Here is a 27,156-nt window from a genome sequence, read left to right as displayed (position 1 = left end):
TGATCAGCTGGATTCAAGTGCCAAGTGAAGAAAAAAATCAGGTTACCACACTTGAAATCCCAGTCAAAGACATCATCATCTGTGAGTCAGCTACCATAGAAACCCATGTCTTGTTCCGTGTGATAAAGTTTGGCACAGCAAAAAACTGTTTCTCTATGCCCAAAGATAAAAACATGAAATATCTAAAATGAATCAGAGAGGGGTTTATTCTGCAAGAAGCTATCTATCATTTTGAGCCAAACTTCTGCAGTTTGTCATTCTGAACTATACATCTACTGCAATGAAATTGGCTTTTCTTTAGGCTGTACTGTTGATAAATATAATTTGTGAATGTCCTAAGTCCTGTTTCTGCAGATTCCAATTTCTTCACAGTGACGGCAATTGAAGGGATCATCACTTACTCACCTAGAATAAATGCCACACCAAGAAGTAAGTCATCCTTTAATTTTTCAAGGAAAAGAAGTTCTTTAAAAAACACACAATTTACAGGTTACCTCCTTTCATAACGCACAGAGACATACCTTCTTAAAGATGTCGTTGTATATATTTACACAGAAGCCACACAACAGAAAACAGTGTTGTCGATTCCAAATGTCAATTATTCTCTTAACACCACCATAAAAAAAATAATCCAAACCTGAAATTCTTCACTTCCTGACAAGCTCATGTAACACCACGCGTTGGCATATGCGTAGGGGTTATGCACTAACTCTATCGTGCCTATCAGTCACATGCACCAAGGACAGGGTTTTCAGAGTTTTCATTCTTACATGTAAAACTGCTAGTTCAAATCTGGAGGGCAATGCTTCAGCACAAAGCGGTCGGCCATGTGTACATCTGGGATTTACTATCTTTCCTGACTCCCATTCAGCTTTAGTGAATGACAGTTTAAAAGGTAGCATTCACATGGTAAAACACTATGACGAGACAGCTAGAGAGCTACAAAATGGACGGCTTCCTAACATGGAAAGAATTTTTACAAACAGAAAATCCCAAAGTGAGTTATTTAACTCTGCAATAGTAAGCAGCTGTTGACCAATATTTCCAAACTATCAATATAGTAAGGTTCTAGTCCTTCATTCAAATGCAAACAACATGCATCGAACATGTGTAAAACAAAACATATTTTTGTGTTCTGTGGCTTCTGGCTAGAATACTTCTACATGTACCCACTTCACAGTCAAGCAGAGTGACTGGAACACAGACAGCTTTGCTTATTTTAAATTAAATTTAAAATAATAATAAAATAAATGGATAATAAAATCCATCTTAAATTAAATTTAAAAAAAATAGTTAGGAGGAGGGGCAAAAGAGTTTATTGAGCAGAAAACAGAATTTACTTACAAATAACTTTCTAAACATGCAAAGCTGTTCAAGAAGCTTAAAAAATAGCAGATTCACTCAACTCTGAATGTTGAACAAGGAAGAAAAACCAAAGGCCATTTGAAGGGAGCATCTCTGCCATTTCCCACTACAATTATGCTATTGCAATGAACTGGAAAACTCTGCAGTATGTATTAAGATGGGAGACTTAGAAAATGTGACTATGCTTTCAGAATCCCAATCAGAATTATTTTAGGCAGCATTTTTAAAACAAGAAATAGAGATTAAAAGTCAGCCAATGTAAAGATTACCAATTTTTTTGACTTCTCACCCTATGCATGTGTTTTTCAGAATGAAATAACTTCTCTAGTTTCAAGGGTTTTATCATGACACTTCAAACAAAAACTATCAATCACTGCTTTTCAGCAGAACAGATCTGAGAACATTAAGTATTTGACTTCTTTCCTTTGCAGAAACTATTCACCAAACTGAAACCTCACTCTCCTAAACTGTTTTCTCCCAACAACACAGAAGAAGTTACTTTATGTCTCTGCTAAGCCCACCTGACGTGCAGGGCCGGATGCCCAGAGCCGACAGGAATAAAGGAAGGCGGCACAGATTAAAACCCAAAACAGAGAAAGAGGGTAGCATGAGAAACAGGACATCACCGGGAGCAGGGCTAGCTTCTGGAGAAGGAGCACCCAGTCAGATCATCCCAAGGTAAAAGCCAGTAAAACATTAAGACACAAGCTACCGTTAAACTATGCACTGTCAATGCCACTGCACACTCCGTCGCTTCGCACGGAATTCACAGGATCAGGGAAGTTGCCCTGCACATGAAGTGTCTTACACTGCAGGTTTTTTCCATTACTTTTCCATTAAGTTGAGGGAGTTCTGGAAACTACTAGAGTCAAGTCAGGAGGACAGAAATCACCATGATTACTACCCTTATAGCACAGGTCTCTTGATGTCAATGGAACAGTATTTTCCAGGGAAGGAGTTTCAGACAGTTAGTCATTGGTGATAGTGCAGGATAACAGACTATTTATAGCACTATTTCTGGAACAACTTTCCAGCTCCTTGTAGAACACTGTAATGAGACAGCTGGCATCATTTTTAAGGTACCCAAGGTGACAGAAGATAGCTGTTATGTGCCATCCCTACAAGCACAACAAATATCACAGGGGCCTTGGAAACCCCAGTTAAGAAAGGAACAGATTAAATTTCTGTTCAGAGAATAAATGGCAATCTTATAACATTTTAAAGAGAGTTTAATGATTGTCAACCCATGTTCTCAGCCTGAATCCCTGCTTTTGACAATTATGCTTTTGAGAATTTCACAATATAAGGGAGAAAAAACTGAGAAGTTGGAAAAAAATGTACACAATATGCTTCGCAACTCATTGCCAAGTCAGGTACTCATCCAACTGTAGAGTCAACTTGATAAAAGTAATAAGCCAGCAAAACTTCACAGATATAGATTAAAAAAAATGAATCATTGTATTTTAACACTTAGCAGCATGGACAAGAGACCATTTTGACTTTCATTCGGTTAAAGAATTCAGGCATTTGTGTAGGTTCTCCATTAACCTCAAGGACATAAACTATCATACAAGAAAGCACTGAGGTACCTCATTGAATTGGAAACCTAACCCCCGACAAGTTGTTAAGATTTGTTTCTGTCCCCAGGAGCTGCTCAGCACCTCTTGCAACCCCCTTTTTCCAACTCCACACTTTTTTATACTAGTTCTCCACTGAGTGCTTTTACTCACAGGTTTCTATCATCGGGTTCATGACTGTACAGCATCCTGAAGGTAGGGTGTAAATTGAAGTATGTGTGTATCAGTCAAACACCAATGTTATTTTAAACTCATTGTACGGCTATTACCACACAAGGATAAGCAGGCCAGCCAGCATAAGATAAGAAAATGTCACATGGGGTTTCATGTAAAGCTTCAATTTCAAGCACAAAAAATCCATAAAACTGCTTGGCTCACATCTACAGAAATGTGAACCTGTTTTTACAGAAGGCTTTGGCCTGACTCATGGAGAGCATTTATCCACCAATAAGCCCAGGTTTTTCCACTTCAGCTGCTCACGACTCAACTTGAAGCTTCTTATCAAGAGAAACAGGAGTTTCTCCCATTCCCTCTGTGACACATTTCAGCAGCAGCTCAGGGCCACAGTTAATGTCTTAGCTTTATAGAATAAAACACTCTACCCTTCAGTCTTGCCAGGATATCTTCAGATATAGGAGTCAAGACTCTTCCTCTCCTTCCTCCCACCAGCCCACTGTAAGATGACAGCAATTCTATGTTTTCCTCTGCACACACACCTCCCTCATAAATTTTAAGAGGTTCTTAAGAAACACAAAGCACCCAAACTAAATAAAAAGTTTAGTCTTTGCTCTGCTGATGCTCTTCAGACTGTAGAATTTGGCTTTCATAAGTCATCTTCAACTCATAATGAAACACCTTATCTATACCTGGATTTTCTACTTGTGATGTTTAAGGAATATGTTAGCAACATGGCAAAAGGAGACTTTAATGAAAATGAACCACAAATATCTCTAAAATGAAGCGGTTACTTGGCTTTGGGGAGGAGGGGCTTTATTAAGAATTCAGTATATCAAAAGAAGAAGAATGTCTTATCTGTGCTATTTTCATATACTGGTGTCTCCATTATGGAGGAAGGGGCACCCAGGACAACAAAGAATAATGCAAAGCAATTTCCTTTAAATATTCTGAAGCACATTACAGAATACCCCCAGTCTGTCAGGGCCCTGAGTGCACTAATACACCTTAAATAGCTGTGACCAGCCTCGCCTGAGGCTGCTTTCACATCCTTGGGCCCAGGAGCTCTATTCAAGCCCAGCCCTGGGCCTTCACTCTTTGCCTGGGCTATGGTAGAGGAGTGCTGGTCTCCATGGCCATATCTGGCCATGGAAGCCCCTTAATCTAGGCCCTGATCCAGAGACTAGCTTCCTGGCTTGACCTCAGCCAAGCCTTATTGTTATGGACCTGCTGGGTGATCACTGGACCTAATCCTAACCCTGACCTATGGATTGACTTCCTGGCTTGACCTTCAATCTGCCTCATGGCCATGATATTGTCTCATGATCTGAATTCTTGGTAGGACCTGGTCACCATCTCCAGATCTGTCCTGCTTGGCTGATGTGGGTACTGGAGGATAGGCCCTGGCCAGTGAGGCCCCTGTCCTGCTAGTCCAGGGATCCCTCTTGGCTTCCAGCTCCCCATCCCTTAGGGACCAGCCCTGATCTTGACACAGTCTGTGTGCACAACATAGGATGATAGGTAGGTGCAAAGCCTTCTTTTAGAAAGGCAGTCAAAGGATTATTTCCTGCCAGAATACTCTCTTTTGGGAGAGAAAAAGACAGGGATGGAGAGGCCTTTGCCTGCACATTTCCATTGTTTCTTCTGTTTTCTTCCCATGTCTGGAGAGAACATTGCCAAGTTTAGCATTCCCCTGATTCATCACATGTCTAATCTGTGTGCATATTAGACATGCTTGGCTTAATTTTTTGAAGACAGCAACTGTCTGAAATAGTAAGTAAAATGAACTTTAGAAGCTCATGACACTGAAAGTCACACTTGTTCATGTTGAGTTCAATGCTCAAACCCTGGTTTAGTGCAATAAAGGTAACTTGCTATAGATTGCCTAGCACATCAGTGACTGACCCAGTCCTGGGATTAGATCCTTCTGTCCTGCACAAGGATTAAAACAAATTCTTTTACTAACTGCTCCACTGGAAAAGAAAGTCAACAGATGAGAATTATCCAGAGTTTAACTTGATTTGGAGAAGCTGAAGAAAAGTAATAGGTATGCAGCTGTTTTTAGATGAAGCTATGGTAATAGTTGCTTTTCACTTCTGTTCTTGTAAAAGTGCACAAAAAAATAGGGAGAGACATCTCCCTCACGAGTGAAGAGGATAGCATCATGAGAATGGAAATAAATAAAACTCATACGCAAATAATAGTTTTCTCACTCTAAAGGAGAATTAATGAATAATTTTTTCCAAAACACTGAAGGAAGAGTTACTTCTACACCACTTCAAGGATCATTTTTTATAACCACAAATAAGATTTTCATAATATGTCAGATCATCAGTCACTATCTTACTAGTATGACTGTCAAAAGACCTTGACTTGTACAAAATGTCACTATGGGAGTTTTATGTAAGGGACATAAACCTGAAAACTAGTTTAACCCTAAAATAGGGAAAATTTATTTGTAAATTTAGAGCTATAATGGATTCCTGAAAAAGAAAACAATTATAATTTTTGGAAGTACATTTCAAGTTGCATTCAAGAAGCGGACTGACTTGCGGTGCAATCACACGCAAGTAACTCAAACTTCTTGCATTAGTTTACCTTTTCCTAAGAGCAGATTGTAATGCCCACCTGCTTAGGGAGTTTCTAGTGGGCCTTGTTAGACAACTTAAGAAAGTGCTTTCCAAGTCTTTCATGAGAGTTGGACAAATGGAATTTATTGTTCACTACAACTTTAAAACAAAGGCCTTCCTTTTTTGGGAAAAAAACAAACAAACAAACAAAAACATTTACCTAAATGAAGTATGCAAACACAGATCTGTTCACAACATACTTTGAACTATACTGCAAGATAATGAACATTAATTTGCAAAAAAAAAATGCTATATGCAGCCAATCTGCATACCAAACTATTAATTTTAAGGTAAAGATACTTCATTTTTTTAAAGTAGTTATGTAGATTGTTTTGCAAATATACTGCTTTTTAGATCAATGACCTCTATTTCTTTTCACCCTCAGGTTATGAAGCTTATTACAGAAATAAAAAATGTTATTTTGTACAATCTTTTCCTGCACTAATTTAAACTTTATTACACAATATGATGAAGTCACAGTCCTGTTTTCCAAAAGGAGGCAGGAAAGACCTGACCACAGCAGAAAGAATCTTGGGAGGTAAGGGGGACAGGGGCAACATAATTACCAATTACTTAAATACTGCAAGAAAAACAGGGGTAGTGAAGAGCATGCTGAGTGAAAGAAACAAGGCTTCTGTTTACCGATGGAGGAGAGAGTCATCTTCTGTTTCTTGTGTAATCTGTCAAGTAAGAAATGTTTGATTTGGGCAAGAACCAGCAGTAGAAGAAAAAATACCACTACTGATCAGTGTCAAATCACCTTTTAGACCCAGAGTAAACTTAGAATGAGACTTCTTGCACAAAAATATCTGAAAACAAAGGACCATACGTATCTAAACATCAAAACACTGATGTTTTGTTTATCATACTGCCAAAGGAACTTAAATTAAACTGCAAGAAGCACATCTTTAGGATACACTTCTTAATCCAATTTATCCCTACTATAAACCTGGAGCTCTTGTTCATACTCTATTTTGATCCATGTAAGTTTTCTGCCTCCTTCTGTTGTCGTATCACTTAATTCTGTTTTTTCATCCTGCTGCTGGAGTATCCTTTGGTGATCTTGGCTTGACTCCACCATTTTCTAGATTCTAAATGGAGACAAGTTTTGTCTGGTACTGTAAGGCAAATAGCCATGCTATGTAGCTAGTAAGTTAGCCAACATCTCTCCCTTTTAACATTCTTTCCTCAGTTGCCAAAAGACTTAAGCTACATCTTCCGTATTGCATTCTTCCTCAACCTGCATACTTCTGCAGTTTAGATGATTGAATCAGAATCAATTCTATCATTTCTAAGCAGTCTTTCTTCCTGATTTAACAAGAAAAAGAAAACTAGTCCTTTTTGAAAATCATATTCAAGGTGCTTTCCAGCAAGAGGTCTGCTAGGAAGGGACTACAATCACAGGGATAAAAGTGCTTTTCAGCAAGATTTGAGGTCTGCTGGGATGGGACTACAGTCAAAGGGGTAAACGGAATGCAACTTTATGATCACTGTGAAATACAGACAAAATACAAGCCTTCATACTAGTCATAATCTATGCATTCAGAGCAGATTGCCTAATGGCAAAACTCTTATCTCCCCAAAGATTTTATCTGTACTAGGTACAAGGAACCTTTCACAGACATATCTAGTGATTCTACTTGTTCCCTGGAAATGAGAATGATGAGCAGTCAGAAGATGCAGTTGCAGGGAAAATCACGCTGAGGTTGAGTGTTCTTGCTTCAGGCAACTGAATACTGGTGCTGGAAAAGGAAACGATGTGCCCATCTCCGACACAGCCCCCATGGGATGTGGGACATTCATCCAAGATAGAAATTTCAAAAGTGTTAATTCCAGGCACTCACAGGAGACCCTTCAGTCTGGCTTAAAAATGCTCAGCATACAGAGCTACAAATGAAGTTGTAGAGGGCGAGCCATACTTTGAACATATCCTATAGTATATATGGGCTCTTTAACATTCAGGTTTTAGGCATCTCAGACCAGGTACTCCAAGTTAGTTACCAAAGAGCTTTGACTTTAATTTCTCTGTGTTTTGTTAAAGTTAGGGCAATGTCCTTTGCACAGCTCATACAAGTATCTATCAGAATTAACGTTTGTGGAACAGACACTCTTCAAAGTACACAACAGAAATGTCCACAAAGATCCTACCAGCAGGCATGGCACAGCCTGCTGTAAATGGGGTCTACCATTATGAAGGGAATGGGAATAAGAGAACCTCAGGCAGCTATGCAACAGCTTCCCATGAGCCCTGAATTGCCCAGACACACCTCAACATCTCGCCGCATGCCCGAGGCCCTCCTATCTGCTAATGGCCACTGGGAGACATAGCTGTCTCCCCTCACCCCGCCGTGCCAGCTCCCCACTCAGGCCCCATGGGAGCGTGGGGAGCAGAGATTGCAAAACCTGTCAATACACTCAGATACCTTACAGGCTCATGTCCCATAATTTGTCTGGCTATTGAAGGACTGCTTTCCTCAGTGAGGGATTTCTTTTTTTTGGTGACTCACTGGCATTTTTCTGTGAAAACTGTTTTAGTGTGGACATTATGTATCAATGTATATGAACAAAATATGTGATTCAGTCAATAATACACGATAAATACACACAGTTTTCATTACTGTCTCAGACACAATGGTATTTAACCACTCTGGGATCATAGCAGTCTTGGGAGGGCTGATCCTCAATCTCGCCTCAGAATGAAAAATAGGGTGTAGTGATCTAAAGACTGCATCGATCTACACAATCAAGGATCCAAACCAGAACTGTAGACGGGAACTGTAAAAGACCATCTGAACAGTCCCCACACCTCTATTCCTACCCCAATGACTTCACTTACTGTAATGTTTCCAACAGTTTAACTGCCATACACTTTCACACAAAAAAATCACAGGGGTCAGAGGAACCAAAAGTTACAAATAATAGATTATGCTGGATGTTTTCACTTTGTCATCACATAGACTCAAGACTATGAGGCTTCTCTTACTGATAAATTCCTCCTTTAATCCATGGTGTTCAATTTGCTTAAATATAAAGCACCGCATTTTCAAACAGTTTTAAACTCATGCTAGGTTTCCCTGGCAGTGCTTGCCCCAGATGGGGACTCTCAAAGGAGCAGGACCCTGTTAAAAGATAACAGGGGGAAACTTTATGTAGTGAAGCTCCAGATTCAATCATCTCAGTCTCCCCTTCAAGTAAGGAATCAGTTTGCTTTTCACAGATGTCTCCAGCTTTGAGGACTCTCAGGTTGCCACCACAACCTGATCATCAGGTTAAAAGACAAACGCACACCCCATCCAGGTGGAATCACAAGAAAAAACTTTTCCCAGACAGTGAACAACTTTCCCTAGCCAATATTTTGGTGTACTTTAGCTAGAGTTAATATAAATTCTTTAGTACAGTTGCAAATGCAACACAACAAAATTCTCAAAGTAAAATAAATAATAAATCGTTGCATGTTTCTAAAGCACAAAGAGCCCAGTGTATTATGTTTCCACAGACTTTATGTGTATTAGTCTTAAAATTTTCCTTTCATACAGGAGATTCCAGTCCCACAGCCTTACCACTGCTGTTTGAACGGAAGCCCCAGTCTTACTCAGCATGAGCTGTTTGGTTGTGTTCAGAGGAATAAATCTAACAGGATAACATGCTCCTTGTAGATTCTAGTGACATTACTGTATATAAACAAACATCTGGATTTACTTTATATTTTCAATAAAATTACACATTTACTTTCAGTAAAATACAATGAAGACAGAGCTGCAGAATTGAGTAGCTTTTGCTGTATTTTTAAAATTATTATTCTAATATGAAATATATCTCGTCTCTCTTCCTTCCCTACCAATTATTTTGTTGTAGTTGTCATTTCTACAATGAACATAGGCAAAATCAAAGAATTTCTATTTTTTTTCATTACAAGAGAATATCAGACTGAGAAGTTTTAAGCCTGAAGGCCTTTGTTTTTAAGCCACTGGAAGGGTTGTGTTCATTAAGGTATATTAGTCATGTGCCTCAAGTCAGCAGTGGGGGGTCTGTAACATCTCCTCTTCCTGCACCGTAAACAAATATGGTTTCACTGCAGGCTAATGTAAAGACGAGAAAATAAGCCATTGAGGCCTTAAGTCACCTTATACCATGTAACTCAGGTTCTGATAGGGACTAGCCAGATAAAAATATGCAAGAAAGAAACTATAGAACTACAGAATTAATTTTGGACCAGTTTTGGAAGCAAACTATAAATGGTGGTACAGCTTACTCTTCAGCCTTTCTGCTGTGCCAGGTGAAATGTTAGGTTTATATTTAAGCTATCTATCCATCTGCAAGGAAACCAAGAACAGCAGCCTAGAAACCAGCCTAGAATCAATCCTACATCTAAATTATTTGTAAAGACGGCTCTTTTCTGAAATTCTGTAGCCGCAGGTACTCTGCTGTCCCGAAATCTCTGCGGGGTCTAGGAGCAGTGTTTCTGGACAATGTTTGCAGAGCACTCAAGCACACTGTTCCCTACGTCTTGGGTAACACGAGCCTTTCAATTTGATCAAGTTAGTTCTCTTACAGATGGAGACATTTATAATTTGTTATTGTTATTGTTAAAACAACTGAGGTTTTGAAGGCAGGAAAAACCCTTATGGAATGAGGTTTCTGAAACATGACCAAGCCAAAGCCACCAAAAATAAGTCTGGCTTGTCTGCAAAACAAAGCTCTAAGTCTGTCTCAGTCCATTCCCTGTGTTGCAGCTATGCTTCTGGCAATACAAACTCACCTTGCCACTTAATCACAAGAGGAAAAAAACCTAGCCAACCCCAGGCCAGTAGTTGAACCCCAAGTCTTAATATCATTCGCACAACAGACCAGAAAACATTAGAAGAATAAGTTTTTCATCTCACTGTATTCCTCTGCAAAGCAAATATACACAGAAGATAGGATTTAGAAACAGAATTAAAAGGCACAAACTGCACAAGCATGCACCAAATTCAGCGACTGTACCCCAGGTTTACGTCAGCAGAAGTGGAGGATTTCACGTGGCCGACTGACGCTCTCCAGATGTCCTCAGGGGACCAGAATGCAAGAGAGAGTACCGAGATGGCCATTCAAAAATTAGTGAAGGTTCAGACTGTTGTAGTTTCCTTCAAATAGTTAACAGCAACCTTTCTTGGAAATCTCCTCTTTCCTCAGTAACCACTGGCTAGAATCTCACCAACAAACTAATCAAACTGCATAACATAAAAATAATTACATTAGGGAACCTCAGAGCAGCACCTGAAAGAAACTCTGAACACAAAACACTGTCTCCTTTTTCTCTTGCATCAAAACCACACAAAACAACGATTATAGGGAAACCATGATAAAGAGAAAAGGAAGAGATCTTGAGTTTTTCTGCGAACGTTCCCACACAGGATATTTACTCGGCCAGTTGATGACTATGGAGACAGAATTCCAGACGTGTGGGTCTCAGCTAGGAAAGCCTTCCCCTCCCCTACACACCCACACATATCCACTTTGTGCCACTCTCAAGCAAGCTTCAGGATGAAAAAATAAGAATTATGGGTGAAATATTTGACATGAACATACACTCCTTGGCTTACGCAGGCCTCTTGATGGATTGTCTTGAGAGTAAATGTGTACCATGCAATTTTCCTTGAATAGAAGGAAATGCCAGACATTTACACAGTGATCAAGTTACCACTGAACTTCGCTGCCTCTACTAAAGAGAGCTGTATGTTTGATCCTAGAAGAGGTTTGGTTGTCAAAGAGGTCACAGGTTTTGAGCTTAAGTAGATTGTACGTTAGTAACCATTAAGAACTCACCATTTATCTGGCAGATCTTACCAGATAGACTGCCCTTATTTCTTCTGCCAAACATTGGGAACTACTGAAGTACTGTCATATATGAAGACTTCTTGATGGCCGTTTCATACTGGTATACCAGTGTTGACTATGACTCTCTCATACCCTACACAGATACCAAATGTTCGTATCAGGCTTCCTCCATTTTCTTCAAGTTAGCAACCTTGTGTGAACCTAAAAAATTAACCAGAACATAACTAAAAGCACTAAATCCTTATAATGTCTATACCAATAAGAGAAAAATTAATATCTCCATGCTACTCACAGCTGATAAAATCTATTTGCGTTCAAAGTATTGAGAGACCATGTGAGGTATACAGCTGTGGAAAGGGACATGACTGCAACAGTTTTTACTCTGTATTGAGCTTAAGCATCGTGTGAACCTAGTGGCCTTTCAGTTGGAAACACTGTTTATTCTTTTTGGTGTGAGAAGCTAACATTCATAGCAATTCTCAAGTCATATGACCTTCAGGAGAATAAAGAGCTGATATTTGCACTTCATCATAAGTCAGGAAGGATGACTCCACTTCCTGCTTGCTAAATTTACCGTAAATCCCAAAAACTGACTTTGAAAAAAGAAGTTCCAGGAGCCCAGGTCTTCCCGAAAATTTATTACAACGGAAAAACAAAGTAGTTTACCCTTCTTCCACGCCTACACCCCAAAGGAAAATAATATTCTACCTACTGATCACAGAGCTCTACCAACTGCTCCAGCCACTCTATTGTTCTAGCCTGGATTGCTTTCCTTGCTGGCTATTAGTCTTGGAGAAAATTCATCACTGAAAAAATACAAAAAAATCTCTTTCACTGATTTTCAGAGAACACATATGCTTAGGCTAATAGTAAGTTTAGACTCATGATTATAATTAAAAAGGAAAAAAAACTTCTCAGATGCCAAGCTCAGGAAAGACTACTCTGACCCAGCTGGTCCCCTGGTTACACATCTTATACAATTATCCTTTTATTTCTATTGCACGTTATGGAGCTCTTAGGTATGGAGAATGCAGCCACAGGCACCAAGTAGCTGATTTTCTCACAGACTTGATAGGATGGATAGCATTGCTAACTATTTTTAATTAAAAAAAAAAATATTGAATATAGCAAAAAGAAAAAAAATTACTTCCTCTGTTAGAAAAAAATCAATTTAAAATGCATGCTTTGCTTTTTCAGCTTAAATACGCCAGTACTTGAAGGTAAGTGTCTTTCTGTGAAAACTGCTGTTTCTAGCCACTGTGGGACAGAAAGTGAAGCACGCATGTTTAGTGCTTGCCTGTTTAATCTGCCATAAGATTTCTACAATTATACGCATCTTGTAATAGCCATGTATCAATCCAGATTCTGACCCCAGTTACAAGGTTGAAGGTTCTTGAAGCTTGGTTGAGGCCACCCACCAATTCTGACTAAATAAAGAGCTAATTATAGCCATATGTTGATGAGTGACAGGTCTGTAAAGGAAGATTTTTGTAAAAAAAAAAAATAAAATTAGTGGAGAACTAAACACTCAGCTTCACTGAGAAAGCATTCACTTTAACTGCAAGCTGTTGACTCAGTATTTCAGTGCTGATCATCAATGGCATGTGTAGATAGCAATCATAACCAAAGAAATTGACCTGCTAGGATCTATAAATGCATTTTTTTACAATACTGAAACTACAGAACAAAATTTGCAGCTTGTTTTGGAAGAGTCACGTTGTTTCTTACTGAATGTTGATCTCGGGAGAGGCAGGAGGACACAGTCGTATTGCATTTTGAAATTTACTGGTATAGAAACCAGGCTTGTCAAGACGGTAGCATCAGTCACCTAGATTTTAACCCCTGCCTGTCTGTTTCCTTCCTAAAGAATGTAGTTAGGCAACAACGCAAGGACTTCCTGTGTTTTAAAATTAGTATTTGCACAGTCTGATGGAAATGTAATGATGGGTCTTTGCTTCTGGTAATTGTGGGTTACACTGTCACAGCAGTTTTGCAAGGGACGAAGGCGGTGGGGGGTAAATTCGGGAGGATGTGGCCACCCCATTAAAAAACAAAGTGGTGGGAAGCTGTCCACTTGACTGAGGATGCTTCCCAGAAGCAGCGACAAGCTGCTGAGATTCGCCATAAAACCCAGTTTATTATTTCCCTCATGGAATTGGCAGGTATGCAGTGCCTTCCTCACCCTCTCCCCAACCAATTTTCCTCTCATGGTAGAGTAAGAACTTGCTGGTTAAGAACAGAAATAAAAAGAAAGTCTACATTTTTAATATAGGTGTAATGCCCCACTACAAACAGAAAGGTGTGACTGCATCCTTGATGATTAACATGGCTAGACTCCCTTATCTCTAGATAACCATCAGGGTGAAGCATGAACATCAAAAAGGTGATTCAGCCCCTCTCAGCCATATCTTGGAACTGCCTATATCTTTCCATTGTCTGAGAAGAAGGGTAGAACAATTTTCATCTGAACACAGGCCTCTCAGTTAGGAGGATGAAAGCTGAGCTGCCATGTTGACGCCACAGCCAGGCCTTGGCTAGATTGTCTTCCCAATTGCTTCTAAATGTGAGTGCCAGTGATACATGAGATATTTTGGCACAGATGCCTCCTGGAACAGTGCTGTTTCAAAAAACACCTCAATAATGCTGAAGTTTTCTGACCAGAATATTTGAAGGATCCTGAGAGAGCTAAGGACCCAACTTTCAGTGAATCCTCCTGTTATGTTAGCAAGGCATTTAGCTGCGTAGGTTTTTCCTGCCACTGGAATAAAGGGAAAGACGCTAAATGACACAAGACACCCTAAAATCTATTACCATTTGATATTACCTGCGTCAACAAGATGCTACTTTGTCAAGGAATAACCTCTTGGGCTTGCAGTATCAAAGAGCCTGCATTGGCAGCATACATAAAATCCAGATTTCACAACTGTAAAAAGGCATATTTGATTTTAGCTGCAGATAAAAGCACAACACAATTCTTCCACAATTCAGCTAATGATTATTAGTATAAGCTACTTTTCAGACTTCTAAAGAAAATGAACCAACTATCCTGTCCAAGTAGATTTGTACTACATCCTTCATCTATAAAGAAGGCATTTCTACATATTTTTTTTATTTTGCTGAGAGATAACTAACATACAGTGTAATCCTTATAATGCTACAATTGTTTTTATAATTACCGCCATGAATTTGCCATCATCTCTTGCATTGTTGTTGAATATTTAAATGAATGCTGGTTTTAGTCAGTATCTGGGGCAGAAAGTGAAAAATTACCCTGCATCATTGGTGAGAATTTTCCTACATTGTCTATCTATCTATCTTATTCCTTGAGCTGACGGGGTCTCTAGAAAGATGGCCCAAAGCATTGTGAATATGCAGGTGTTTGTCTTGAACCCCTTGCCAAGCAGTTTGGCAGTTACGAAATAAATGGTCAGCATGTTGTTTTTGTTAGAAATGATATCTGGCAGACAGATAAGCCCCTTAACTTCATTCACTGATGTTGCTTCAGCCCAAATTTTGTATATAATTTCATAGAACTAGAGATAAGCACTCTGACACACTTCAGTGATTGTTCTGAAGAACAGTTTTCCTCTGTACCATCACAAGTGACACATGAAATGATGGTCACTCTTGTGATGATCACAGTGCAATCACAGTTCAGAGGTTTCCATGCCTTCATGGTTTCACTACAAGAGCAGGAGACATTATTAAGTGAAGACAGCTGATAGACTCCTGAAACTTGCCAGCTTGGTCAAAATCTCCAAAAGCTTTAAATAGCATTTATATTGTCAGCACCAACCAATAAAGCAAAATCAAACATAAAGCCTTCATACCCCTTTTCCAAAAGTTCATTCTCATGTGTTCATAAAATCCACCAGCTAGAGCACAAATGTCCTTTTTTTTTTGCGCACTCTTCACTACCGGCATGATGTCATCATGGAGGTGAATTGCAAAATAAAATGTAACTAATTAACTTTGACAGCGCATTTATTCGATGAAGTATCATCTTGCAAAGCACAGAGTCAGTTACAGACACCTGCTGCCAGACTGAAGAAATCACTGTTAATCGGCTTAACTGCAAGGCTTCTCTAGCTCCCAGACGCCTTCCGACGCAGGCTTGTGGGATCCCAGCAGTGGTATCCCTATGCATAAAGCACGCAGGCAGCAAATCCTCGCAACCTTCCTAGGTACAACAGCAAATTGGTATATTGATTAATAAGAACTGTTTCTGCTTAGAGTGTGGAAGTGTAAACAGGATGGATTAATAGCAGTCTCCAAAAGATTAAAAATAAGCATCACGTTTAAATTTCTATTCAATTAATTGATATTCACAAAGCATGTCCAGTAACCAGCGAATCTCGGATTATTTACCTTTGATAAAGCAGTGTCAAGGGGAGAGTCCTGTGCCGGGGCCCCTCCTGGAGGGCTGGCTCCCCAGACTCAGAGCTGTCCATCACTAATGAGCACATTATATTTCACACTGCACCCAGAAAAAATAATATTTTCACTTATTCTGAGATGTGAAATAAGTAAGTGACTCTCAGCAGATGCCACGCTGTAACAAGGGATCTGCCAAGGTACAACCAGGTGCCCGTGTGCACGGTGGGTGACTGGGGGAGGGCTGCCCGGTCACCCGCTCCCACAGGGGTGGCCCCCCCTGAAAAAGTTCTCGGGCAGCCTGATATCCTCACAGGTCAAATAAGAAACCTGAAATGCTGCTGCACGAACTGCAGCCAGCAGAGAAACATTATGTCTGACCAGCTGAAGCTCCCTGTGTGCAAAATGGACCACAGGCTGAAATAAAACTGGCAGCAGGAGTGTGCAGCTGCACTCATCCACTTACCACCTGAATTTAGCTGCTTCAGTCCCTTCGCCGTGTACCTGAGGTTGTTTTGCACATATCTGCCTTAAACCCAAGATGGGTATTGCATATTCTTCCCCAAATCCTGTACCTGTTTGCTCTGGAAGCATGACAGGCTTGCCCTGAGAAAGAGCGGGTAACCAAACTGACGTACCCTCTTTGTACAGTACAAAATGTTTACAGACCTCACTCACTCGGACCAAGTTTCCACTAACTCAGCAGTTTTAGGGGCCACTTTTGTGACCGTTAAGAAGGACCTCCATTCTCAGAAACTAGAGAGGACCCCTCCTTGGGGGAGCACCTCTGCGTCCTATCCACTGGGCTCCACTACCTTTAAACAAAAAGTATTGCCTGCTTTACTGCAAAAGTGGCCAAAAAATGCAGTGCTTTCTGACACTTTGCCAACAACAACTGCGTGGAAGAAAATTAGCAACAGCTTCAGCACTTGAAGGACAACTCCAGGTCAAATGCCCTCACGGCAGTTTTAACAGCCCATGGTGTTTTCCTGGCTGAATGAACAATTTCATGGACTAGGAGAACCACACCTCTTGTGTTCACCCATATCCTGGAAAGATTACCACCCTTGGTCCAGACAGCCACAAGAGGTCTAGCCTCCAGTCATAGCTGGGGTTGCAACCAAAATTGGAAGATTACTACCAAGTGAAGTGGAAGAACAGCTATCACAGAATTTCCCATATGCTACATGACCAAACTGAATTACAAACGTATTTATCCTTCAACAAAAGAAGTTTGTCCTAGATGTTATACAAATTTAATAATGGAAAGAGAAGTTCATTTTAAAATAGTTTGTACCTGATCATGCTGTAAAAACACTGACACAATCAAGGTAACTGCTGATCACAGCAGAATCAAAACTTAATGTTAATAAAGCAAAAGCATCCCTCAGGGGAAATATGTTCATCTGTATTTTGCCATTTAACAATTGAACAGAAACAACAGTTAATCTGTACTATTACTTAAATACCAGAAGTACCAGAAGGAATTCAATTCAATACATATGTAATAATAAAAATCCAATATTCTGGGGTTTGTTTATTTACTCCTGCATTCCAGAGATGTCTAGATGTGCATGAGGGATAATGAAATGTTAGGAAGAAATATCAAGATCTGTTCAATGAATTGTGATAGGACTAGAACTGTCAGACCTATTGAAAAATATACAAAAAGGTTTAGTCAAGTTTCACATGCAGCATTAATAAAGACTCTTTCATGAAATCTGGTGTCCCTGAATGACCTAACCAGTTCCGTATCCACATCTGGAAGAAGTGGGAATCTCATCAGATGGAGTGGTTTGCTACATGTTAGAAAACACTTCTGTACTCAAAACAAAACCAAGAATTTACAGTCAGTTAATGGAGAACTGGTTATCAGCTTCAATTGATTTGCTCAGGAAAAGGCAATCTTAAATACATGTTAGATTTTACAAAAATGCTGCTTGATAGAATGACAAAATCCATTTCTGAAGAATGATTTAGTTAGCGTGGTAAGGGGGGCTGTAAGAAGCAAAAATTCAGAAAATATATCTTAACTCTGTCTCCTCAGAGCATTTGTGTACCTGTATCTCCAATGACCTCAGTGATAATGTGTTCTGTACATAAACAGTTCAGGATCAATCATTTTAGAAGTTTAATATTTGATCTGTCCTCAAAAGGCAAGTTCCACAATCAAGCAGCAAGCCTGTCTGAGAATTACCTATATACACACAAATACCAAAGCTTCGTAATTAGGGACTTCCCTCACAATAGCTAAGCTAGTCTGCACTGAGCCATATCATCAGCCAGAATCCGAAAGCAAATTCTGGACATCTGAGCACTATGAGCAAGTGATCAGCCCCAAATTTAACACTGCACATAACTGCTTCTCATCAACCTAAAAGCTCAGCACAAAGCTACCAGAGGGATTTTTCTGCCACACTAGAGTTATCAAACATAGCAAGGAACTGCTGTTCCATAGTGCAGAACACCCCTTGCCCAGTTCAGTCCTTATTTTTATGCCCAGGAGAAATGCTCAAAGCCTAGAAAATCTATGCAAATAGCACCAGAAGAAACACTCGCTCTGCTCAGCCTGCCTCCCACTGATGCCACAGGACCCACCAGCAGCGGGACGCTGACGCACGGTGACAGGAATCCCACAGCACCGCATTGCTTTCCTCCACGCGTGCTAATTCACACGCACAGAAGTGACTGTAGCATGGTAACCGTTACGTGAATAATTAAAATGTCGCACACATTATAAAAATGCATGAGAAAATAAGATAAAAAGAGTGATTTTTCTATGCTGAAACTTATAAGGTGAGTATAAAAACTAAGATACCCCCCAGCGGAAACAAGCAGCAATTGCTGGCTTGCTGGGGACAGGTCTGCATCTGTCACAGAGACTTACAGGCAGCACAATGGTGTGATCGCTGTCATGCTACAAAAGCAATTATTTTTGCAAAACGGAATCCCTTTACATTCTGGAGCTATATAAATAATTAAGATTCAACTAAATTTGTCAAAATATATAAGCACAGTGCTCTGCAACATTAAAGACTGTGCTTCATTCACGCAGTTTCAGTTGAGTGCACGTAACAGAACCTTGTCACCTTGCCCAAAGGATATGCGAAGCCCCAGGAGCTCTACCCAGAGCTGGAAGATCACATGGCAGGAACCTGGGGCTCGCATATTAGCTCATGGTATTTGTAACATCTTCCACTACCAAAGCCCCAAGTTAAAAGAAATTGTTTGGGCAGTTCGCATGCAGTGAATCCAACAATGCTTCAACTTAACAGGGAGATTAATCTTTAGGCAAATAGCACTGATTCTAACTTTGTGTTCCCAGCGATTCATGTCAGCCAAACAATGTTCATGGGTTTAGTTCTTACATGCGTTTTATCTGCACTAATAGGTCTCAGGGATATGCCTTTCATCTGCATTAATAGGTCATAGGGATCCAAAACACCTTTATAAAAACCTAACCTAAATTTTCCAATGGCTTTTGCATAAGTTAATAAGTAGACATAAAATATCTGGTAAAAATGAAAAAAACAGACACATCTTTTTTTTTTTTTTCCAATTTATGGACCAATAAAACTTTCAGGCTCAAGGCATAGTTGTTACAGGTCATATTTAGCACAAACAAGTGTTTCTTATGCACATGAGGCAGTCTGCCGCTCTGCTGTTTTCTGGTTCATCCATTTGTCCATGAGCCTGACACTCTTTAAGCCATCTGACCACCTTTAACTAATTTTTGCCAGAGGATAAAAAGACTGGGAAGATCTTCTGAGTTCTCCAAGGACCAGCAGTTAGGCATCTGGGGATCACAAGAGCATCTGATAAATCAGTTTTTATTGTCTGGGCATTCAAAAATGTCAAATACCTTCTTGCTTGCTAGAAACCCAAATTTCATTGGGAAAAAACAAACTTGGGAAAATCCTGAAAAAATAACAACAGATGAGACTGACATCCTTCAGAGTACATTGGCAAAAATCTTGACCTGGTCTGCCTCCGTCCACAGTGAGCAGCTAGAAAGGTATTCCCCCTTCTGGTGAGACCATGCTGAGGGAGATTGGACTCAGCGCATCTCAGGTGAAGGGGAGGTAAATCTGTTGCCTTTGATGTCTATTTGGGTTTGAGGATTCCACCTTCTACTCCATCTGGGAAGAGAAGACTCTGTACAATTCAGGCACTAAACAGCGGTGCCTGGGATGTCTGCTACCTGTACTGATCAGCAGCCGTCCTTGCTGGCTGCAGTCGCTGCTGGCTATTCCTTACAGCAAGCGCTGCAGTGCCATACAGCTCTTTCATCAGGAGACTGAGGGCAGATATCATCCTCACAGAATCTGTATTTCAAAACAGGTAACCTTTCACATGGAGTCTTTTCCTGTCCTTTAACAAACAAGGAAAAAAACCTTCCCATGAGCAACAAGACTCTACCATTTTGCACTGCAGACTACAGCAAGCACCACACCTTCCTTCAGCAAATTTACATCTGTTCTTCTCAGCAGGGCTGATCTTAAACAGCAAAGTCCCAAGCCGTTACCCACCACCAGAGCAAGCCTGACCCACTGCAGATGCTTTCACATGTTCTTGGGCAGATGCCCACAAATGACAGTCTTCCCCTACATCCCTGTGAGATGCTGCTGCTTCCCTGCCCTGCCAGGTTTCAGGCCTTAAGCCTCCTCACCTACTCAGGTTCAGCTCCCAGACCCTGAGAGGGAATTCCATTACATCCAGAAAAGGACAGAGCCTTTGGGGAAAAGCAAAGATTTACCCTGGTGTCATGCCGTAAATTCACAGCCCATTAGACCAATACCTCCTAAAACAAAAGCAAGGAAGCACAGGACCGGCTGCTTTCACCACCGAGCTCCACCCGCACAGGCAGAAGATGAGGTTAGTCCCTGCTGTCATTGCCACTGACCCAACAAGCCCTGCTCCAAGTGCAAGGCTTGCTTTGACCCCCTCCCTGCTCCCCCCCGCTGTTTCCAGCAGATCACCGTTCCCCTGCACCCAAAGCAGAGCGCTTGCTCTCTCTGCAGCTCTCTGGTGTCGTAGGGTGGGATGCATCTGGCCAGCTTGATCCAGCTGCCAAGCTGCAAAAGAGGGCCACCCCTAGCTCCTTTCCGTAACAAGGGTTTCCCAAACACACCAAGCCCACTCCAACACATGTACTTTCTCTTATTACCTCCTTTCAGCTGCTTTTCCCACCAATCCATAGCATGGCTGCTTGATGGAGGATGGAGAAAAATCTGTGCTTCACTTTCACGGGTGAAAGCCCTGTACAGTCTGCTAAAAGATGCCGAGATGTCAGAAGAGCAGTGCATGATCAAAACAGAACAACAGGTCTCCCCCTCTTTCTTCCTCCCTCATACCTGTGGGACTAGGGCAACTTGAACAACCCTCTTCCAGACTAGGCCTTGGCAGTTCAAACCTGTTAATTCAGGTTGGAGGAGCTCTGATTCACAGGGTTTATGTCATATTGTGGTACTTTAAACAGCAACTGTGATGTGTTTTGGATGTGAGGGAGATTGTTACCACTATGGGATTTTATACATCAAATCAGTCTTTGTTCAAGACTGCCCCAGGTCTAATGCAGTTCTTCTCAAAGTATTTATTTATTGCTGGAAGGCTCTTTTCTAGAAAGGAAAGGAAAAAAGGAAAATTCAATGATCAGCTACTGAATGCATTGGTGAGTCTGGAGCTTGCCTACACCAAATTCCTTGTGGTTCATCACCAACTGAGACAATACACTTGTTAAGACAGTTTTAGTAAGGAATCCATTTAGCACACAATTTTTACTTTCCATAGTAACTGAACAGATTAATTCTGTTTTATTGCAATGGATGCAACAAATCTTTCTTGCAATTTAAGATAATAACGTTAATCTGAATTCCCATAGGCAGAAAAGACTGCTATAGCAGTCTTTTTTTAGGCTTATCTTAGCACAATATGATTCAGCTAATAGAGTCTCATTCCACCTGCATGCAAGATACAATTCTTTGACTGTATCCGGATACAAATACACCTGGTTTAGACAATAAGTATAAATCTGGAGTCTGAGGGGATTAGCAAACTGATTGCGCTGCACCTGAAAAATAAGCAAGCCATTGAAAAGTTTGATAATGTAACTCGAAACATTCAGTTTTCCATGTCCTAGAAAGGATGTGAATCCTGTTAATGAAATCTCTGGAAGGGAAAGCGGGGGGATTTTGAGACAATCCCACTCAAGATATTTCATGTCCACATGCAAATGACAGCCAGTACTGTGCCTAGTCTCTTCTGCCCCTTCATAATACTGTTTTGAAACTAGAGAAAAAAAGACAGCAAAAATTTTGGGAGAAGGAAAAATGCCAATAGTTATGTTATTCAGCATCCTTCATGAAATAAAAGGAGACTTCTACACTCATACTGGATTTCAATGTAAGTGAAAGAAAGTACTTCAGATTTTTTTAAATCTCAAACTCATCTTTATATGTAGGAATGCATTTGATCAAAATAACAAAATTTACCACTGAGAGATCTGCTGAAATTTGTCGGCTACTAGGCAATTCCAATATTATAATGCAAATTGAATTCTTTCATCTTTCCATCACTACTTCCTTTTTCAGAGGACCTGACCATCCTGCCTTTTGGGGTAGTTATAAATAGTATAAAGAAAGAGAGGAATTTTTGTATTGCTGGAGTTGAATTGCTTTTATATTTTTAGCATTTATTTTTCATCAATCCACCAACTGCCTTTGTTTGGATAGGCCGATACTGACTTTGTCTCTCTAACCAAGGAATGAAAATTGAACAGACTTCCTTCAATTATCCAGTATCTATCCTTCCCTTATTAGAAGAGATGAGTATCTTGCAGGGACAGAAAGAGATGATCAATGGCCAATCCATTTTTCAGGGGTAAGCATTTTGATAAGTCATGTAAGATGCTAGTTAGGTTGAGAGCAGCTTACGTTCTTCTATCAATTACACAGGCTGCTTTTTTTTTTTTTTTTTAAGAATCCAAAATATCCAGGCCTCGGAGGAAATATTTTCAACTTTCAGATGAAGCTGGTTCTTTTTTTCTTCTTTTAGTTCTTTGTAAGAGAAGACAATGATACAACTTTATCTATAAAAGAACAATAAATGCCTGAGACCTTGGATAAGGACATTATCCACATGCAAATAACAGACTATACTTAGCTTTAAAGTTCTGCTTGTTCCCTAAATACTTATAGACTAACTAGGCAGATTAGACTCCCTGTCTGTGAACCAATTCTTTTACTTTTTTTCTTCATTTAGGTTCAGCAGAAAAACTTGAATAAATCAGAAGATGCAAAAGGGTCAGTTACAGGTCTTAGGATACATGTCCCCCTGCCTAGCCTGCACAAGCCATTCGTTTCTCTCAGTTTTGCCCATCTGTGAAATAGGGGCACTTCTTGCCCTTGGTACTTCTGGTATTGCAGCGTATATCACGAGGACAACGCAGATTTCTAAAGTCCTTTGGGTCTGGCAGGCATCAAGGGCAATGAAAGTGTCAAAAAGCGTTTTTGTGTAGTTTCATAAATCAGCTGTCCTGGCATCTTAGCATTTTCTTGTATCCTCTTGAATAACATCCTTACCATAAAAGTATGGAATGCTCATCCCAAAAAGCAAATATTTCTTAAAAGCTCCCAGTGAGTAAGAAGAACTTAAGAACAAAATCTCATTTCTCTGAAATAAGCAAATTTTATCAAATATTATAGTTAGATGGCCAGACAGTAGCAGTGTCTTAAGATATCAAAGAGCAGCACTATACATTTTAAAGATAAAACTTGCTACTACTTTTAAGTTCTAGAGTACTCTGGGAATACTGGCTTTAGGCATGCATATACTATAGCATTTTCAGTCATACAAGCACTAATAAATAATGCTTATGCGTTTGCATATTACTATCTTTTCACAAATATGTTAGATTACTCATTACTTTACTATAGGTGCAGTACAGACGCTATTTTTATGATTGCTGCAATAACACAGAAGCCATATTTGGCAAGACATATTTAGGACAGACTGACCCCCTTCTGAAGAAAACTAGAGAGGATGAAGTATCACAAGCTCATAAATGCATATTTCTGAAACATTTAAACATATTCTCAACAATTGATCTACTTACTGAGCTCAACATCATAAAAAGACATAGAATATGGGACTTTGGAACACAAATTCACCACCACCTCCTACAAGTTTTAGTTAAATGGTGTTCAACTACACCAATAATCTCTGCAGACATCTGAAGTCTAATATTGGTTACTGTTTTAATGATAGACAAAGCCATAAAGATTGACCTTTGCAACTTTACATTACTTCTTGTAAGGTTGTGCGCATGTTACATTTCATGTATAGCACAGCAAGTGGTCTTACACTTAGATGTTTTAGTGAGAAGCAAACAGGCTGCAGAAAGTCCTAGCATGTCCTAATGCTTGCAGCAAAGATGCAAAAGGTACATAAAAAAATGGATTCTGAATTCCAGGCAAATCAAAGCATATTAAGCGTATAAATACATTTTAATTTACTAAATAGAAATAAGTTCTGGAAAATATTTTAAATTATTACTTGCATTTCTTTCAAGATGTTTGAATGCATATAATCATTAAATAAACTGTAATTTAGAAATTTGGGAAGGTAAAACCCTACACACAACTCAAAAAAACCCCTACGTTTGAAGACTTAATTTCTCTCATGCTGAGGAAATCCAACATTTGTATATGTTTGCTTTGATGATGAGAAAGCTTCTCTCCCTCTGATCATGAAACAATGCCAGAGCATCAGGCCTGATGTGAGGACAATGCAACCCCCTCTGTAGTACACAAGGTTGTCGTGGTTTAACCCCAGCCAGCAACTAAGCCCCACACAGCCCCTCGCTCACTCCCCCCTGGTGGGATGGAGGAGAGAATCAGAAGGATAAAAGTGAGAAAACTCGTGGGTTGAGATAAAGACAGTTTAATAGGGAAAGCAAAAGCCACGCACACAAGCAAAGCAAAGCAAGGAATTCATCCACTACTTCCCCTCGGCAGGCAGGTGTTCAGCCATCCCCAGGAAAGCAGGGCTCCATCACGTGTAATGGTTACTTGGGAAGACAAAAGCCATCACACCGAATGTTCCCCCCTTCCTTCTTCTTCCCCCAGCTTTATAAGCTGAGCATGAGGTCATATGGCGTGGGATATCCCTTGGGTCAGTTGGGGTCAGCTGTCCCGGCTGTGTCCCCTCCCAACTTCTTGTGCACCCCCAGCCTGCTCGCTGGTGTGGTGGTGTGAGGAGCAGAAAAGGCCTTGACTCTGTGTAAGCACTGCTCAGCAGTAACTAAAACATCCCTGTATTATCAACACTGTTTCCAGCACAAATCCAAAACCTAGCCCTATACTAGCTACTACGAAGAAAATTAACTTTATCCCAGCCAAAACCAGCACAAAGGTTCATAAGCACCAAAGTCCCTCAGGATTGCAGATGCAATGCTGCAAGCAGTTGAAAGAGAGAAATCTTTAACTCGGGCAGAGCCTGGTCCCGTTAGCCTCCTGCAATGCAGTATTCCCATTTATGCAACTCCAACACTGAAAAAAGAGCCGTTGGGGTTAATCTGCTAAGGAATGGCACAGCATTGCCCTAGTTAGTGGAGCTGCAGTTGGTCATCACTACGTATGCCCACCACCGGCAGCCTGCAGTTTGAGACCAGCTGCTCCCACCAGCTCCCTTGTTTCGGAGCTGCTGCAGATTCACGTGCCTCATGTCATCTCAGAAGAAGAAGATACAGTTTTGGACTCGGAACACAAGCCCAAAAGACAAATCAGGCTGTTGCTTCCAGGACCACAAATCGTGCATAGAGCTGCAGTTACCCCAGGCCGGGAGCTTGAGTGAGCGGTGGAGCAGACACCATTGTGAAGATGGGGGATAAAGAGCCAGTGGTGCCAGATGCCCTGTGGCAGAAGGCATGTGCTGGGCTGGTTCCCTGCTGCAGGTGACCGGAGACAGCACTTTGATTCTCACCTGAAAAATGCATCAGGCACTTCTGAGTGACCCAGGTCTCCTTGTGCCACTGAAAACTGACATTCTTTTTATCTTGGTCTATTAAGCATTAATAGGAAGCTTCTCCTGCTTCATCAGCCGGGAAAGAGTTTTGCCTGAAGCTGCCCGTGCATTTGTGCCAGCCACAAAAGAAAAACATGGGCTTCCTGCAGGGCACCATCCTTATCATCTAACTTGACAAGCCAGCTGCGGACAGAGCAGACTGGCCTGAGGAAGGGGACCTAGGATGATTGTAAAGACAATTTTTAGTCTTGGCACAGAGCTGTAGCTAAACTGGAATTGGATTAGTCGGACACTTTTCTGACTGACAACCCTGATTCCTTTGGCTATTATCTTTCAGTTCAGCTCTACCCATTCATAGAATAAAACATTACATAAATATACAGACTTTCCCTGCATTATTTCTATCGCCTTTCCAGTTACGGACCACAATAGCCTAGAAGTCACGGCCAGGCACACAGCCCAAGAACATAGTGCCCTTGATCCTACGGCTGATGCACGAGGAGTAAGACAAGCAGAGTTCCACCAGCCCTTTGAGATGATTACTTTCTGCACAACTCACGGTGACTGCAGTGACAAAGGCTTAGTTTACCCCTAGGAAGAGAAAATGTTGTGCACACAGCTCTCCTTTGCCCTGCAGGAAAAGAAGAGGCTGAGCATACATTTTTCCTAGGAACAGGCTTTCTGCAGAACTGGGGTCCCAAGGGAAGAAGGGGACCTTCAGCTGGGTCAAGAAGATTCCTTAAAAACAAGTTTTGTGTCTGGCCAGGCCTCTAAAAAAAATTAGTGGCTAGATGATTTTTGCTTTTTATTCCTCAATACTAAATAGGAATGAGGATTTTTCCACTAAGTGCAGAAGACCCACATTCTGAGCATTCCTGCAGTAACATTCAGTCATAGTTTGACAACATTTTCAAGTGACAATCTTATTGTTTTAATTATTGTTGTATAAAGAGCTGGAAATACGCATCAGACTCAGTTCCAGCTTAAAAGTTTTGTCTGCAAGAGGCAGCTGTTGCAGGGGGAGGAATAACTCAGGACAGAAGTAGAGTATGACTGTGGGGATGTCCTTCCACTTTGTCAGATAACAAACAGGAAAAAACAGTCGTCGTTTGCTCTCTCCCAGCCCAAGGCCATTCAGAGACCAGAATTATTGGCCATCCTGTAGGCTTGGAAACTCAGTTCACCTGTCCTCTTAT

Source organism: Platalea leucorodia (assembly GCF_965183815.1).
Source record: "Platalea leucorodia genome assembly, chromosome: 1".
NCBI lineage: Eukaryota > Metazoa > Chordata > Aves > Pelecaniformes > Threskiornithidae > Platalea > Platalea leucorodia.
The sequence above is the reverse complement of the archived record's forward strand: the minus strand, read 5'-3'. Positions refer to the sequence as shown.